The sequence below is a fragment of the Hyaena hyaena genome, unplaced genomic scaffold (assembly GCF_003009895.1).
Source record: "Hyaena hyaena isolate Hyena2069 unplaced genomic scaffold, ASM300989v1 scaffold_661, whole genome shotgun sequence".
Classification (NCBI taxonomy): Eukaryota; Metazoa; Chordata; class Mammalia; order Carnivora; family Hyaenidae; genus Hyaena; species Hyaena hyaena.
Genome location: NW_024081294.1, coordinates 226,514 through 246,312, shown reverse-complemented (window position 1 = coordinate 246,312; position 19,799 = coordinate 226,514).

Below are 19,799 nucleotides of genomic sequence, written 5' to 3'. Positions count from 1 at the left end.
CTTTTTGCCTTCTACGTGCATGCTGTCTCAAAAAAAAAAAAAAAAAGTGATTCAAGGACCCCTTTCCTTTATGTCAAACCACAGTCAGCAAAGTGAAAGTCAGGGCTTTGATTCTCTTCTTAGATGCCTTTGTATTTGGGACACCTAGCGGGCTCAGTCTGTTAAGTATACAACTCTTGTTTTTGGCTCAGGCCATGATCTCACAGTGAGATCAAGCCCTGTGTCAGGCTCTGCACTGTCAACAGATCTTGCGATTTTCTCTCTTCTCCTCTTTCTGCTACCCTCCTCTCTCAAAATAAATAAACTTAAAAAATGTCTCCTTATTTGAATGGTACAGGTTTCTCTATAGTGATTACAGTGAATCATCTGACAATGAATATGCCAAAGTATATGTTCCAGAAAATTTGGATATTTTTATTTATTTATTTAATTTTTTTTAATGTTTTACTTATTTTTGAGAGAGAGATAGGGACAGCGTGAGCAGGGGAGGGTTAGAGAGAAAGGGAGACACAGAATCTGAAGCAGGTTCCAGGCTCTGAGCTAGCTGTCAGCACAGAGCCCAACGTGGGGCTCGAACCCACGAACTGTGAGATCATGACCTGAGCCGAAGTCAGATGCTTGACCGACTGAGCCACCCAGGTGCCGAAGTTTGGATATTTTAAAATTGCCTATTCATGTAATTTAGACTTCACATCCATAGCAACCTTATAATTTGGTCAAGAGAAAGAGTTGTCCAGCAATTACTTTGGATTCCTAAAATATGTAAAGTACAAGTTCTTTGTCATTTCAGCCATACAGATGAGGACAGTTCCAAGCAGTTGAGGATACCGATGCTTAGTAAGGTTGAATAACTTGCCTAGTTACTGTCTACATAGTAACTTGACTCATGATTGACAGAAGTGTGAGTCAATTTGTGTCCTTGATTCCAAAGACCATGATCTACTGAATTATTTGATTAGTTTCTTTCATGTTTGTTTTCCTTACCTCTAATGCTAAAAGGGTTCTCTTAGACTCTTTGGTAGTGAACCTAGAGATTCAAGCTGAATCTTAGATTTTAAGGTTTCCTTGCCAAAATTTTTCATCTTCAACTGAATCTTTTAATGATTCAGTAACAGAACTAGTTTGATTGAGAACTAGAATTTGAGAATATAGACACAACATGCATGCATTTCAAAATTCAAGCTTTTCTCCCATCATATGCAACTCTCCATCATGGTATTTGGAGAGAGTAATAAGAGAACCTCAGATTCTCAGATATCAACTATATCTTATGGGGTTATTAATATCTTAAATATTTTACTAGCAATTTAACTGTTCACTTCACTTCTGTTGGAGGAGGTCATCAAGAAGGTATAACTGCCAGGTGACCTGTGAGTTGGATTTGGACAATTGGAGGCTTCCCACCCCTTTCTCTGTCCTTGGAATGTGTGTTCTGCTTGCTTTTTCTGCTCCCAGAAGCTACTCTAAGGATATTTAGACTTAAGATGGGAATGTGTTGAGGCTATCTGAACTGAGTATGTGACTAAACCCAGTTAGGACCTCTATATAAACTTCTAAGAGTTGGCTGGTGAGTGCAATCTACCTGTTTTGAAGCTGCCCGAGATAAGCCTCTTATGTCTGTTCCCTTAATTATTAAACTTGCCATCTACCATTCTGGAGTCATCTGCCTCATCAGTCTCTCTCTCCATGTATGGGGGCTGGTTTTGTTTTGTTTCTGTTTTGTGGGATGCCTTGGTTATTTTTCTTTCTCTCAGGGTCTCATGTAATTATATTGGTCTAGAATTTGTTCTGAATTTCAGATGATGATTGACAGTGAAATAAACATTAATATTTGTAGTGTTTCCACAGGGTGTGTAATACAAATGGTGAGAAAGACCATACATCAAGAGATTTGCTGCTACATAGATGGCTTAATCCAACCCTCACTTGTATCATAGAATGATAGAGGTCAATGAGTGTGAAAGGTAACATATTCTTCTCTTAGTTGAGGTGAATGAAGTCTAAAGGAATAATTAATTGATAGTATAGCGAAGGCAAAAACCTGTTCCTCCACAGAGCTGATCAGTGAAGGAGCCATGATTTAAACTCCAGTTGCCTGAGTTTTCATCCTATCTTTCCATGTAGCCCAAGAGGTCTGGATGTTCCCTGACTAGGCCATAGGAGGGTTTTTAGAGGAGGACTGGGTCATATATTTCCTTCCAGTGAGTTCTGATCTTTTAGGCAGAGTTTGAGTATGGGTTGCTCTCTGGGATTGACCTCACATGGTGTCCCCCACAGTTGTAGAGTAAGCTGCTGCCACTCTTCCCTGGCCCCTGACCCACAAAGCAGTTTGTGTTGCTGCTGCAGGACTTCTGGGTGAGGCTGCCAGTCCAAGATTATTGTGCAAGCCTTCTGATGCTCTGCACAGACAAATGCAAGTTCCTCCTCCTTGGTGAGCCCCAGGAGTCATCAAGGCCCCAACATCATCCATGCCATTCCTAATCAGGCTTGTGGGAGTGTTTTTCTCCTTTTCCCACAGCTTTGGATAAGGTGAAGATTGCTAGATTCACAGGGTAGATGAGGAGACTGAGGTGCATAGAGGGGAAGGTACTTGACTACATCACAGAGCCAGAAAACAAAACTGGTGAGAACAGAGCACTGATGTAGATGCTTCTTCTTTACATCAAAACTAGGAGAGAGGTTGATATTTTCCAATTTTACCCCATGAAGAAGCTGAAGCTCAGAGAGCCCAAGGAGCTTGTTTAGGGTCACACAACTGGTAAAGAAGACTAATAATACCAACAGAAACAATAATACCATGAAGGTAACGTGCTTGATAGGTTCTATATTTCAGAATCATCTCACTGAATGCTCACAGTTCTAGGAAATTAGATACTATTTGCCCCATTTTGCAGATGAGGAAACTGAGGCCCAGAAAAGTAAAGTAATGTGTAGAAGTCACATGGCTACTAAGTAGGGATGGAAGTAAGAGGAGCTAACATTTATGGATTGCCTTGCTATTTAATTCTCACATCCCTACTGAGAGAACAGTTGCAATTATGCAATTATCTCCATTTTGAGGGAAATGGGGCTTTGAACAGTTATTTGATAAAGGTCCCATAGTTAATAAGTGGAAATATAAAAATAGTAATAATAATACTAATAATACTAAAGTAAGCTAATACATATTGAGCACTTACTATGTGCTGAGTATTATAGCATGTTCTGTGGCTCAGAGAGTTAAGGGATTTTTGCAAGACCACAGGGCCAGCAATAGCAGAGTGGCGATTTGAATTCAGATCTCAGAGAGGTAGATCCTACTATGGGAGGGGGAGTTACTAAACACTGAGGCCCTTCTTGTAGGACATCATGTGCTTGGAGGGCTTCCTGGCAGCGTGGGCATTTGCAGAGTAGCATCCTGACCTATAGTGTTGGTCACTTCAGGACAGCATAGGCTCCATGCCAGGCACATCTCCGATTGTGCAGCTCAGTGGCCGAAGATGCAGGCCTGCTGCTGACTGCTGGCTGACATCATACATGACATCAGGATGCTGGGCCCTCTCAGACTTCTGAAACCTCTCTCTTAGTCCTGTTTTACAGTTTGCAAACTGAGATTCAAAAGAGGGGAAGGGATCCAACACATTTATATTTTTGTCCTCTGACGTTTTATATCTTATTTACTACTCATATTGTTTGTTTTGATAACGTTAAAAACTTTTTTTAAATGTTTATTTTTGAGAGAGAGAGAGAGAAAGAGAGTTTGCAAGTAGGGAAGGGGAAGAGAGAGAGGGAGACACAGGATCTGAAAGAAGCTCCAGGCTCTGAGCTGTCACCACAGAGCCCAACACGGGACTCAGACTCACAAACTGTGAGATCATGACCTGGGCTGAGGTTGGTCGCTTAAACGAATGAGCCACCCAGGTCCTCCTTAATAACTTTTAAATCGCTATGAAAAATCTATATTTTATTTATTTGAATAAATGTAGAATCTTGTGTATGCACTAGGAGTCTCTTGTATATGGTAGTTATTCAGTGACTGTTTATTTGAATATTTTAATTAGAAAGCAAATGAAAGGGAGTATCTTCGTACCATTTTAGACAATCCGTGAGTCCTATTGATAAAGGGATTTAAACTAAACGACTCTCCAAGAAAGGGTAAGATAATAAGCCCCACAGGTAGAAAGAAAGAGTGTGCTAAGGATAATGACCCTTATGCCATGAGACTTAGGGTCCTGATGGATAGAGAAAGTGGATTTAAGAGGACGCGGAAGCAAATGTGCCTATTCAGCTGCTGATCAGAAAATGACATATAGATTCACTGAGAAAGTTGAAAAGGCACACCAGAAGAAGAAAACAATACTATTATTTAAGATAATGGAGACATTCTTCACAGATCCTTTCTGGAAAAACCAGCAGGCAAGTTTATCCCCTGATTGAGGCACTGAATACTTTTCAATCAGAGCACATTGAGTTTACCTAATAAAAGTTTTCAGAGTAAAAGTAAAGCAAAATAAAAGACGTTATAGACAGCAAGCATTTTACCTTTGTATAGTCTGCAGTGCCATTGAGCAATGACATTAGCCATCTTAAGGCAGCATTTTTTTAGTGTGTAGGGGTATTCTGAGACCCTTTCAGGCTTCTGTGAGGTCAAAGCTATCTTCATAATAATACTAAGTTGTTATTTGCCTTTACCAGTTTTATTCTCCCATGGATACACAATAAAAATTTTCCAGAGGCTACATAAAGTGTGATATCACAACAGATTGAATGCAGATTTTTGAATATAGATGTCTTCTAAAGATACTAAAGAGATTCCAAAAATAGAGTGCCACTTCCTCTATTTTTTTTGTTTCATTTGGAAATCTAGTTATTTTTACTAAAAATATTATTTATGTTGGTGTATGATGAGTATGCCGCTATTCTCCTAAAATAAATATTTTTAAATTACTTAGCTTTAATTGCAAATATGATAAACATTGGTAGATAAAATAAACATCCATAAAAGCCCTTAGCACCGTCAATATTGTTTTTAAACTATAGAGAGATTTTAAATCCAAGAAGTTCCAGAACCTTTATCTTTAGGGATATGAGAATGTTTCTTCTAAAAACTACTTATGTATGGTAGATATTTGGCATGATCACTAATGTTCATTTCTCTTCTTTTGGAAACATTGGAGGACTATTTTTCCTGACATCCCTATGACTAAGCAGACCTATGTGAGTAGTTGTAGAATGCATTGTGGTTATAGTGATATCTATGTGTCACTGTCTCTCAGAACATTTGATGGTTGATACAGCATTTTTCAGAACTTTGTTTTCCTGACATTGTGACCACGGAGGTATGTGTTGACATAAATGTGCCAAAGATTAAAGCAGCCTGGGATACTGAGCCAACCTTAGGAGGAGAATTGCTCTGGAGGACCACCGGGACTGGCTGTAGACCTGGCATGAACTAGGAAAAAATTTTATTTAGTGATAAATCCCTGAGACTTAAAGGCTGATTACTACTCTTGCATAAACTAATCTGTTCTGGCTTGTACCGGCATGGGCAGACAATTTTTAGGGGCTCATTACACTGGCAGCTAAGGAAAAGGCCTCATACTGTTAGAATAAAACGTGATTCACCATACTTTTTCAAAATCCTCATTTATTGTTTTTTAATGCTTTAGAGGTAGTAAAAAAATAACGCTAGGCTCTGTGTACCCAATGTACCTAATACAGATAAAATGTAGGTCCTCATTCTTTAGGAACATGTGACCTAAATGCTGCCGTTTTATTTTGAGTGCTTTGGGACATCTAGAGCTCAAATGTAATAATCATTTACATCTATAGAAAGTAACATTTTTCTTTGTCTTAGCTCTAACATTATTCTTTGTCTTCGCTCTTTCAATGATAGTTACTAAATGATTACTAGGCAATAAGCACTTAGTTGGGGATAATACAGCAACAAAGACAGTGTTCAATGTCGTGATTTAACTTATAGGCACAAACTTGAGGAAGACCAAGGGCAAAGTCTGTATGTCAGCTGAATTGGCATATTTTCCAGAGCTTTCCAGGACATTCCTGTAAGGCCTTAGGCTTACATTTTATTGACCACTCTTACTTATGAGGAACGATGGAAATCACAGGGTTTGTTACTGTTGTTGTTAGAATATTGACACTGAAGAAAACTGGTAATTCTTAATAAGGTGGAAGAGCAGATAGGGAGCCAGGCATGTATTCTGTACTCACCCTTCATTTTTTTGAGGATCTTCCCACCTTGATTTTGCCAAAAACATGAATTCCCACATGCTGCTAAGCTGTGGAGTTAGTCCCAGTGCTCCAGAATGTCACTGTGTCACCTACCACCCTGGTTCACACAGCTGCTTCATGTTCAGTGGAATTCTACTTCTCATATGTGACTTTGGAGGCTGGGACATCTTTGCTTGTAAACTGCCTATAGGTCCATCTGCAGTGATGCACCATGCAGTCATTCTCCTCCCTCTGGCCTCAGCTCTGGGAGTAAAGCCCAGGTTCCCTTTGCTCTTGGACCCACAGACTGCTGTTGGTATAGTTTCTTTCTAAAAGCAAGGAAATTGGCTTTCCTTCATGTTGTAAACCTAGTCATTTTGTCCACACCTAAAAATCCCCTCCATCCTTTGGAAGCAGAATGATTCATGGACTATTTTTTTCTGATGCACCTCTCTGTAAGTCAACATTTACAGCACCAACTCCCTATTTGAACAGAAGAGAGGGAGAAGAAAATACAAGTTAGCATCACAGTGTCATACAGCCACAATAGTGATTGGTTTTCAATATAATCTTGTAAGGTTTCTGATATGCATATGCACAGTGTGCTATGGGAAGCCCTAGGAATGGGTTCCAGGGAGTCTCAGTGGTGGCTTCCTGCTAAAGGTGATGTCTAAACTGAGAAGTTAGTTGAATCTATCCCATTGAAAATAAAAGAGGGAGGGAAAGACTGATGAAGGGAGAGAATGAGAAATATTTCAAAGAAAGGAAATGACACTTGTAGAAACAAGTGAAAAGTATGAAGGAGTCAAGGGATTATCAGGAATTCAGTCTATGGCTTGACAGTGCAATGTGAAATAGAGCGCGATGGTGATGGAGAAGGGGCAAGAGAGGAAAAGCTCCTTTGGATTTTATCAATGGGGAAACAAAGCAGCCTTAAAGATTATACCTTACTAATAGGTCTCTGGCTACCACAGGAAAGTGGGATTGAAGCTGTACAAGAGCTAGGAGAAATTTCAGAGAGCTGTTGTAATTATTTTGGTAAGAATGTCAGGTTGACCTCATGTGATAGCAGTGGGAAGTGAATACTTGAATGAATTGGAGGGTTATTATGGACGTAGCATAATTGTGAACTTCATAAATCAACCTTTGTCTTTGGATTGGCAGTTATGTGTGTGTTGGCAACATTCTCTGAGATTAAAAACAACAACAACATAGAAAGAGGATCACATTCTATGAGGCAGGTCCTCTATCTACAATCCTTCCCATTTCCTGCTCTATTTATTTTTAGAACTTAAAAATATGTGTTATATTTTATTTTTTTCTGAGTTTGTACATTGCCACTACAACGTAAACTCCTTATGAGAAGGTATTTGTAAGAGTTTTGTTCTCTGTTGTATCCTTGACTTCTAGAACAATGCCAAGCACATGGTGGCTACTAAGTATTGGATAAAAGGTGGAGTGACAGATTGGCTGCCTAAATGAGTAAGAATGGGTCAACAGTAAAATAAATATTGTTCAGTCTTTAGGCCCTCTGTGTGTGAGTTGCCTTTTAACATGTTTTTGGGAATGTCCAGTAGACCTTACAGATATTTTATGACGCTCAGATGATGAATTGGTATAGAAATAGAACTTGGGGTCTCAAAATATAGATGGCCTTTGAAACAGTGAGAGTGAATGAGATGTCTGTCCTGTGGTTCAGCTCTTGGCTAAAGAAAACATCCTATCAGTAAAATTCTTCTTTGCAGCTGTTGATCCTGATAGGAGTTTCCTTTCTTCATCAAGACCATAAGACTCCTCTGTGAAGGCACCTTTCCCACGCTTCACTGGGAATATAATCCCTTCATTGAGATGTATAAATTCTTATAGTTCCTATTATATCTTATGTATCATCCTCTACCTCATGGCTTAAGTTACTTAGGTACACTGGGACTTTATAAGGCTTGGTGATTGATTATTAAGAAGTCGCCAAAAACAAAGGCTACTTATCTGGCCCTCTTTCCAGTCTTATATAAATGCTCTTGAGAAATGTTATATTCACCTAAGTATTTTCCTAACACTCCCCGTTTTCTTTCTAACTATTCCTTTTTACATTTTTTAAATGACCCACACCTAATTTTTCTCAGGATAAAACATTTAAGACATCAGACAGATATTTGCTTTTTTCTTCTTTTCTCTTTTTAGGTGGAGTTAGTCTCTAATTTTCCACTGTGTTTTAATAATAGGGAATTCAAAATTCTACCCACTAGTCAGGGACAGAGCCAAATTTCATGAATCAGTTCTAGAAGGTAGAGTTTAGTGGTGTCTCTTTATAGTAGTTGCTTTGGGGATGACGTGTGTGTGTGTGTGTGTGTGTGTGTGTGTGTGTGTATTGCTTTGTTTTTTAGAGTAAATATGAAAGGAATCCTCAAATGAAAAAGTGTTGATGCTTATAAAGGCAGCTGGAAATGTAATGTGGCTGAGGAACTGATGGGGACCAGGTACCACTGGTGTGTTACTTTCATTCCGGGGAATAAGGTGGACCACAGTGGTCTCAGGGCACTCAAGACAGATTCATGAGTTGGAGGATAAATTGACTGACTTTAGTGATAAGAAATATTTCCAGGTTTTATATTACAATTAGAGTAATAATTTTCTTACAGCTTCTAGTTAATACTTTTTATATGTAAGAGGTTAAAAGAGCTTGAGGGTTGGAGATGTGAAAAAGGGAACTATCTGCCTAGTATCATCTTTCTCAAGAACTTATGCCAAGTTATGCTGAGATTCCTTAACAATCATCCAGTCCCTTGCACCCAGTATGAGGGATGGCTATAGGCTGTTATATAATTGTTTGTGCTCAATCTATAAATGACTCTGGAAACATGAATGAAACCACTGAAAATTTGGCTTTGCCATAAAAATCATAACATTTATGAAGTCAGGGACTATGCATTATTTTTTAAAAATACTATTCATTATATTACAAAGCCCCTCCCCACATAAATGGGATTAACCAAATATTTACTGATCATTCATTTATTAATTACATAAGTAATTTGAAATTATGCTTTAATACATGATTTTTTTTAAAGCTCAGTGTTTGCTATATCCAGGATGTTCATTTTTAGCTTTTAGTTCCCTAGTTTGGAAGTCTTATAAATAAAAATTTGAGTTACAGAGTAATTTATGCAGAAGTTTATCAGAAGAGTTTTATTTTTTTTTATTTTTTTAAATTTTTTTTTTTTTTAATTTCTAGGAGAGAGAGAGAGACAGTGTGAGCAGGGGAGGGTCAGAGAGAGAGGGAGTCACAGACTGAAACAGGCTCCAGGCTCTGAGCTGGCAGTCAGCACAGAGCCCGACGCGGGTCTCGAACCCACGAACCGCGAGATCATGACCCAAGCGAAAGTCGGACGCTTAACCGACTAAGCCACCCAGGCGCCCCAGTCAGAAGAGTTTTAAATGGAAGCACGGACTTCATATTCTTAGTCTTTGTATTAGATAACAGAAATGCTTCTTATTTTCCTTGTGGATAGAGCAAGCCCTTTGAGAATCAGTTATTCCTTAACTGTGAAATGAATAGTTTTCTCCTTATCCCCACAAAAAAAGAAATAAAACAAACAACAACAAAAAAAAAACCTGTTGGAGATCAGCAGATATTTATTAAGTGAAAGGTTTGAGGGTGAAACATGGATCAACCTATCTGTAGTGCAGTTCCAAGATAGTTGTTTGAAGCTCTAGGCAGAGGTCTCTGTATTCCATACCTTACCCTCCTTCATCCACAAACATAAAAAATTCTGAAATTGTAGGAGGGCCTGGGTATCCCATTCGGTTAAGTATCCAACTTGGGCTCAGGTCATGATCTCATGGGTTGTGAGTTCGAGATCCGTGTCTGGCTCTGTACTGACAGCTCTGAGCCTGGAGCATGCTTCGGATTCTGTGTCTCCCTCTCTCTCTGCCCCTCCCCTGCTCACACTCTGTCTCTCTCTCTCTCTTTCTGTCCCTTCCCTGCTCATACTCTGTCTCTGTTTCTCTCTCTCAAAAATAAATAGACATTAAGAAAAAAAGAAATTCTGAAATTGTTAAAAAGCTTTTAAAGTAACAAGAATAATGTTGTTAATCTTCTATCTTCAGGGGAGGAAATAGTGATAAGATAATGATTGTCCATAGAAACAACAGCAGCTCTTCACTGAAAATCTAGTAACAAAAGCACATGGCGTTAAATAACCATCATCCATTTTCTTCCAGTTTAAAAGCCCCCATAAGTTCCAAAGGCAGATTTTTCTTCAACCCTCCTCCCCAAAAGATTTTTTTAAATCCCTCACACCAATCCCTGGCATTGGTGAATAATATGAGTCTAAATTCAAGTCCGTTTCCTACCTCAGGCTTAATGTTGAAAGTCACAGTTTTAATAGAATGATTCATTTTGGAGAGGTAGGCAGCCAAGCAATCATAGTCAATACTGGCTGTTTATTAATAATGAATGTAAAATACCCAGAGAAAATATACATCCTTAAGTTAATCAGACAAGTGGCTTCAGGAATTACAACACAAAATCTTTCAGCTGTTTCTTGAAAACACTGGAGCACCCGAGTTCAATATTGATGGGAAAAAAAAAACGTAAGCACAGACATGGAATACACAATGAATCTCTTTGTGTAGTCTACACAGTGAATGTGTTTTATGTCAATGTATGTGCATGTACAGCACAAGGAATCTCTATCTAGGAAAGTGTGACTTGTGGTTAAAGGACTTGCTCAAGTGAGCTAAATTACTTTCAAGTGCCTGGCTCTCCGTAATGCCATGTGATTTAATGTTGTTCCTCCTGATCCATTCACTTCTATGTGACAGAAACTTCCAAGGAAGGTCAGTGGTATATCTAAGAGATTATGACAGCTGAATTATGGTTTCAAACAGGTTTGGCTTTTATACTACCCTAGAAAATGAAATAGCTTTTGATTTATAGTCATTTTACATTAATATGCATTTCTCTCTTGTATTTCACTTGAAATTAGGCAGGCCAGGTTTATACATTCCACATTACTTCTTGAGATGCCTTCTGAATTACATATTTTAAACAAATCATTCTGACTAAGTTGACATCAGGTGCAAACAATGAGAGAATAAGTAAGAGGCTCTGAGTTTCCCTAGCTATTAATAGCAACATTAAAGGCATCGAGACCTCTGTATGACATGCAAGTTACGGTATATTTCTCTGCTAATGATTTTGTACCTGGAAAAAATTTAGAAGGCACCAGATTTGAGGCTCTACAATATCCATCACTAGGTGTTTTTTAAGTTATGAATAATCTGGGAAATATATTTTTAGGTTTCTGGGTCTTTGATGATAGGAAACTGAATCCCAAATTTCATAAACTTATCAAGAGTAGAAGAGAATGCATTTTCTTCTACCTGCTAAAATGTACTATTTCCTTTTCTGGATGGTCTTGTGATTTTCTTTATTATGGCTGACTGGATAGGAACTTCACATTCCTCTGCATCCTCTTTCAATCTACTCTGGATGATTTTCAAGGGGACTTGAATTCAGGCTTTACAAGGAAAGGACGAGTGTCGACTGATAGTCCCAAATCTTAGCACCGTGGTTGACTGTAACTCTTTGAGCCTGAAGATCTGCTACTCTGGATTCTCTTAAGCCTAGGTTTTTGAATGTAAAAAGAAATGCACTTAAAACACAGGAACACTAACTTAACATTTGGTTTCCCTCACTCTTTACTGTATGGAAGAGTGGATCTAGTATCACTAATTCATTGATTTATTTAACAAATATTTGTTATGTGCCTGTTGTCTACAAGATATTGTACAAGAAACTGAGGATACAGAGATATTACAACAATGTCAATGCCTTTACAGTGGTGATTTTTAGCTAATGAATTAATGTTATTAGTATTTATGTTGAAATTAACTTAGAACACTTAAGATTCTATTATCTTATAAAATCTCACAATTTCTTACCCATAAAAATAAAGGAATATTAGGAGAGAAAGTATAGTTTTATGTATGAATAATGGAGGTTGAAAGGGAGGGGGAATTTCTGCAGGAGGCAGTGATGGTGAGGCCCTCACTCATGCTTCATTCATCAGGAATGGCATTTCTTCTGTACAAGGACACTTATATTGTAGTGCAGATAGTGACTCATTCTTCAGTAAACCAAGTGCTTCCTGAATGCTTGATATATATTTGAATTATGTGAAATAAGGCATCTTTTTCTAGTATTCAGAATGCTCACTTTGAGCATGGAAACTCAAAACGGAAACTATTTTAAAGACAGAATTCTGTGGTTTTACTGAGGAAAGAGACATGGGACCCCAGTAAAAAAAAAAAAAAAAAAAAGATTAACTGATGTATATTTCCCTGATGATGAGAATAAATTGAGGGTTGATGGGAGGGGAATGGGAGGGTGATGGGCATTGAGGAGGGCACTTGTTAAGATGAGCACTGGGTGTTGTATCTATGTGATGAATTATGAGAATCTACTCCTGAAACCAAAATCACATTGTACACACTGTATATTAGCTAACTTGTCAATAAATGATATTTAGGAAAGAAAAAAAATGACCGGTTATAAGATTACATGAATATGTTCTTGCAACCACCTGAAAATATTTAAATGCAACTAAGTTCTTTATTAATAGAAAGTTTGTTGTTTTTTGGAGCATTAGAAACTTTCACTCTTACAGGGACCACTTAACCAGGAGCTCTGATTCCCACAGCAGGAAATATTTTTTCTTTAATATTACAGATTTATGCCTGAATACGTGAAGTAGTTTGTGTTGCTAGAACTGATGATCCTCCTATTATTCTTGTCTTTTCAGTCAAACTTCGTTTAAAGATCAGGTCTATGTAGGCTTGCTTCCAGCTCAATCTATACTTCTCCACATATTGCTATCTGCATCATAATTACTGACTTGCTATTTACTGCTACATTATATGCATCCCTAAATACTGAGATATGGGCTCTGTGCCTACCATGTGCTGTGTTTGAATCAAAAGCTATAAGTAAATGAGTAAGAAAAGCTCTTTAACATTGAAGTGTTTACAGGTGAGTGCAGTTACTCTTGACAGTAGATGAACATTAGACTCATCTGAGAACTTTTACAAAAATGTGGATGCTTATTCCTCATCAAGTTTGAGTGGAGAATTATATAGTACCTTAAAGTTTTTCTCCATGTGTTTTATTGCATGTCTGCATGTCCCTTGGAAGTGGAAGAGATGGCCTTGACAACAAATTAGGTGTTAAAGAATACAACAAATATCATTGTCTGGGGACAGCATATAGTGCACTTACAGATGGGACGGTGCCTACCTCTGTTGGGCAGGTCACCAGACTGAGACAATGATATTGAGCCTTAAAGATGACTGGAATTAGATAGGTAGAGCATATAGGGAAGGTCAATGTATGCAAAGAGCCCAGAGGCATGAAATAACTAATATTATAACAGTCTTACAGTACATAGAAAAAGTCCGAGAGTTGTAGAGTGAATACACACTCAGCTTTACCTATATCTCAAAATTGTTAAGATTCTAAAATTGCCTTTTGAAAAAAAAAAAAAGAACCCAAACCAAACCCTAACAAAACAACAAATTTTTAGCTTCTTCTTAATGCAAATATTAGGGAAATATAGCATTTGATGTTCTAGTTATACTTATATTGATATATAAATAATATGCCTATAAAAATTAATATCACCCTATCAAAATTATCTTACTGCATTTATGAAACAATAGTCTAGTTTATCTGTTCATATTTATCCAATTTTAAAAGTCTGATTCTCTGTGTGTGCATGATTTGCTAACAAAATAGATTAAACATATGATTTATTCTATATAAACATATCTATTTTTAAGATAATATTTTATGAAAACCTCTCTTCCTCCCTGTACTCCCAGTTTGTGAGAATGTATTGCCATATTTCTTTGGGAAATTATTTGATATATTTCAGTTCCTACATGCTTGTTTGCTCTCCATGAATACCTTTAGTAATACTGAAGAAGGAAGAAAACTGTTAATAAAGTTTTTTGAGACTCACTATACAGCTGTATGTTTTCCATCAGAAATTTGAAAATTAGTGACTCTGGAAAAAAGGGCAAGAGTTATGACAATTTTTTTTCTGGCCACAAAGGTAAATGTCAGAAGTAGACAAAGTATCAGCTTTCATATAATTTTTTTCAACCATATATTGCTTACATTCAGGAGCATGTTGGATATTGTCCATACTCAACCCTATGTTGTGTATTGATTGACTTGCCTTTGATTTTAATTATGCAGCTTGTGCTATTTAGGGCATTGGAAATCTCACAAAATAAAGAGTTTAGACTAAGATACTTCTCAATTACCTTCTAAGATATATGTCTTAAAACTCTATGTAACATCCTTTAGAAATCATACTAAAAAAACATTTTGGTTCATAAAATTATTTCAGAATTTTTGGAATTATTCCAACTTGTTCATTGATTTTCACCGTATCATCTAAGAATGTATTTCTTGAGCAGCACATAATACACATAAAAGAAAATGGTCATATTATAGGAGATGTACCTGTATTAAGATAATTATTAATTCAGGAAATGGAAAAGTTGTCAGAACCACTGAGATGGGATTTAGAGTTCTGCTCAGCGTTAAGCATTATTAGTCATCACACTAAACTGAAACCATTTGAATCTGCTTTTGATACATTATTTTTGTTCCAAACAGATAGTGCTTATGAACTGGAAATATGTGAAACTCCTACAGCATTGCATGTTATTAGGGGTTAATGTCTGTGATTGTCAGATCAGAACTCTCAAATGCAAATGTCTCGCAGGTGCTCATGCAGTCAGGAATGATTTTCAGGACAGATATGCTAGTTGGAAGCATGGATTAAATCATTTCTGAAGTGATTCTACTTCTTTTCCTTCGGGCTGGGCTAACCGCTACCTCTATGTTAGACTTATGGGGACTTCCCAGACCTATAAATGTGAAGCCTGATCTGTGGCTCTAGAAAGATAAAAACAAATTATTGGTCACATCAGGCATTCAGACTGCTGCTGGTTAGCAAAAGATATTTATAAACCCTATCACTTGAGGAGGCCACTTGTCCGATCTCCAGTGTACCCTCTGCTGCCTTGATTTTGGTGTCTTTGAATAACATATACATTTTAATATATGTTAACAGGGATATTTGCATTAATGTAGCTGTTATTGTTATAATTTCCTACAAAATCAACACTAAGATTTTGGCTTGAAGTGGATAGTCTTTAAAATTTTGACTTCCCAGCTTGATTTTCCATTTCTTATCAATACCCTGATTTTCTTTTGGAAAACTCTCTCTCTCCCATTGTATGTAGCCTGAGGAGTTAACCATATTGTGCTGTTCTTCAGCTTATTGAAGGTGGAAGGTCCTCCCCATCCCAGTCAAGGGATACATGTGAAACCCAAGTTTAGGCAAATAGTGTCTCTCTTTTAGGATTATGAGTCTTGAGTAGTATCAAACAGGGTGAAATAAATAGCTAGATCTCATACCAGCAGCTTTTGTTTTTTTCTTACAGAATAGTAGTTCTAGTCTGGGTTCTTCCTCTGATTCGAAACCTGGCTCTCCACAATTCCGTCCACTTGGTAATGCCCTGATATTCTTCTAATAATTTCTTCTTATTTAAGTTATCGAGAAGGGGTTTCTGTTACTTGCAAACAAATTAATATAGGGCACACCAAAGTTTAGTTATGTTGTTAAGTAACACCAGTAACTTTGAGCAAGGAGACTAATACAACTTTTAGGCTGGTTCAGACTGTTGTTGGTGTCTGGAGACTATCAATTAACTGCCGCCTTTTCTTAAGTCTTTCTTAAACTTTGAAAAGTCCTTTTGCTCTTGGCCTTCAGAAATGAACAATTCTAATAAAATATTAAAAGATATGGACCTGATTTATTTTAGAAGAATGAAAATGAAAGGGGAGACTTTTTTTTTTTTTAGCTTGACAATATCGATGTCTACTTTCCTCTAATTTTAAGGCAGAAGCTGTCAGTGTACATTAGAGACAACTCAGTAAATCTTTACAGAGAGGAGACATTGAAAAATATTCTCCTGATTATCCATTTCCCTCTTGAGACCAGAGCCACACTACATATGATATACAATATGTCTCAACCAAAATGGAAAAGATAGCTAATTATCATTTTAGTCAAACACATCAGGGATTACAAAAAAAAAAAAAAATAGTAGGCAAATATAGCCTATTTCTCATTACCCAGGGAGAGAAACTTCAGTTTGTGAATTATGTTTTCATAGATCTTCTTCCTCTCTGTTATTCTCCTCGGTTTCTCTCTCTTTGTTTCTCTCTCTCTCTCTCTCTCTCTCTCTCTCTCGTGTGTGTGTATGTGTGTTATCACCTACTTGAAGCTTTCTATTGCTCATTCGCAACAAAAAAAAAGAGAATGCATGAGCAAGATTTTAGCCCACAGTGCTCTTTTAAGGGTAGATGGAAAGCAATTGCTTCTATTGAAATCATGGCTGTTTCACTCAGTTTTCCTGATCTACATACTTACATAAATAAGCTAGAGAGCTTCTTAAATATTCCATGATTTTCACCGTAGTGGAAGAATTTGCTCCTGTTACAGTGCAGCTGCTTACTTTCTGTTTGACCTTGGAAACATCATTTAACCGTTTTCGGGACCTGCTTTTCATGCTGCACAATGAAGTACTTGGATTAAGTGTTCTCTAAGGACTTTTTTCCTCGAAAATGAGAAAAGTAGGTATTATTACAAGTGATTGTCAACATATGCATCCCTAGGATCGATTTCTTCAGCTGAATGAAGTCAAATTCTGGTAACTAATCTGCTTTTCTGTGGGAAAAAAGCCAACCACAAAGATTGTGTATAATTTGCTATGTTTCCTCAGTATTAGTTTTAGGCTTCAGATAGGATGTCTCTTCATGCAGTGCAATCTTTACTTAAAATACCTCATGAACAGGATGACTCATCTAGTTTTAAAATTAAATCTTATTGGACAAAACATGGTATTTGAATGAGATCCTCTGAGTTTTAGGTTGAAATTGGAGGCTTAATGCTCGGTATTGCTTTTGAGTGGTTTACTAACCTGAATATAAGACCTTTATGCGCTGTCTGTATGAGAAAAGTATTTTACAATGTAGAGTACTGTGTGGTTTATTTCTCAATTAAAAAAATATTTTTATACATCTCAGAATAAGTTTAATTTGACAAACATTTATTGAGTGCCAGGGATGGTTGTGGAAGATAATGGTACAAAATAAAATAGTTGCTGTATTATATAATAGTAAGCTTCAACAGTCTACTTACTGACTCTGCTTTTCCAGACTTCAATTCCTTTTTTTTCACTCTACTCATGCATTAACTTCAAAGAAACTTTTAGATCCTTGATTTCTCAATGTTCTAGTTCTCCATCCTAGCTTCATTTTCTTCTGCATTTAATCTTGAAACCATGAATCTCATTTTCATCTCCCTCTTTCTAATAACCTCAATAGTTTGCTTCCATGTCTTTCTCAATACCTGCACTTTGAAGCCTAGTCATCAACCTGGATTATCTGCTTAACTATGTTCAGGCAACCTACTATTGCTAACGGGAATCATATAACTACAGGAGGATGGGAGAGAACAGATTTATAGTTTCTAGCTTCAGTTGGGTACTTAAATCTTCCTGGAAATCCTTTAAGCTTTTCATCAGTCTCTCTTGTATGCATTATTATTCCAGACTGCCATAACTCTTCTCAGATTCCTTACTCCTATCCTTTGACTTACAGAAGTTGACTGTGCCTTAGAATTCATAGAAAAAACAGACTAAACTAGGAGGATTTTTCTAGTTTCTCAACCTAACTGTATCCACTCTGTCTTTTATTTCTCTCCTCACAGGAAGCAGTCATTCTTTCTGATTAAAAAATAAATCCCTCATACTTTAGGTTAACCTCAAGCATGGTTAAATACTAACATGCTATTTCTGCTTCTGTAAATCCTCTTGGCAAGCTTGTACTTCCCTGTTCTGGTTGACCACACCCACACCCTGTATGCAAGGTTACAGAGCACCACGTCACCATTCTACCCTGGTGGTCTGTCATGTAGTTACTATCCCATGGCTTCCCAAATGTCTAATTATGGTTGGTCATTTCAAGACAAAGAACTTAAAATTGATAGATCTCTGCCAAAACTAACACCTGAGTGTCACAATGCAATTGGTTACCATGGTATGCTGTAAAATATAATTTTTTACTAAATAATGACATATTCTGCCTTGCTGAGATCCATATACACTCACTGCCTTTGTTTGGGGTCATTCTCTGCATTTCTCCATGAGATCAGGAGATCAGGTTTGGCTGGCTGTGAATAAAATCTTGCCCCACTTCTATTCAGCGTTTGGTGGTCTTTCTGACAGTCACCCTGCTTCATGACTTTACTTTGGATCCCATCATTCCCATTTCCTAGGGACTTCAATCTATCAAATATTATGGCTGAATCTTGTAACTAGAAGACTCCTCTGCCACTCCTTTCAACAAATTTCCATCTCTCCAACCTAAAACAATTAATAAACCCACAACTTGCTTTAATCTTGTATATTTTTCTAGGCATCACAGCATACAATTCTGTCTGTTGATAGTTAAATTTATTGAAAGACAATATCTCACCTCTTGTTCATGCCACATACATATAGTTCACTGTGTTTAGAATCCCATCCCTGGAAATTACTGGGACTGCTTTTGCCAATAATGCCCCAAACCCCTTAATTGTAAAATTCAGTAGAGTAATTTATGGTTCTTTTTTTTAAGGTTATGTATTTATGTATTTAGGGAGCAGGGGAGTGGCAGGAAGAGAGGGAGAAAGAGAGAATCCCAAGTAAGTTCCCCATTGTCAGTGCAGAGTCCAATGCGGGGCTTGAACTGTTGAACCTTGAGATCATGACCTGAGCTGAAATCAAGAGTCAAATCCTTAATTGAGCAACCCAGGCACCCCTATGGTTTGTATGTAATCATATTTGATAATACTGTTGACTCTTTCATTGTCTTCACATTAAAATGCTTTTCTCTCCTGGCCTCTTTACTTTCTTTCTAGTTATTGAGCTCTCTTTCTTTGTTTCCTTTTTGGACCTGTATCCTCTACTGTACTCTCTATTTCTGTGTTTTCCATGGCTTCATTTGAAGCCCACTACCTTCTCAAAAAGCATACTGGGTGACAAAGGTGCAAGTTTTGCCACCTTTTCTGTCACCTTGCTGTTACCATCAACTGCTTCTGTGATCTCCTTTGCCTCAGGAAGGGAAAGCTGGGAATCATGTTTCTGAGAAGAGCCGTGCCTATAACAAGGAGATATAAATTGATGACTCACATTACCTGACTCAAACACAGCTTTGCTCTTATGTATCATAGCATATCTCCAGCAGTGGCAAGATTGCTCCTTGGGGCGCCTAGGTGGCTCAGCCGGTTAAGCATCTGACTTTGGCTCAGGTCATGATCTCACAGTTTGTGGGTTTGAGCCCCGGTTTGGGTTCTGTACTGACAGCTCAGAGCCTGGAGCCTGCTTTGAATTCTGTGTCTCTCTCTCTTTGTCCCTCCCCAGCTCGTGCTCTATCTCTCTCTAAAAAATAAACAAACATTAAAAAA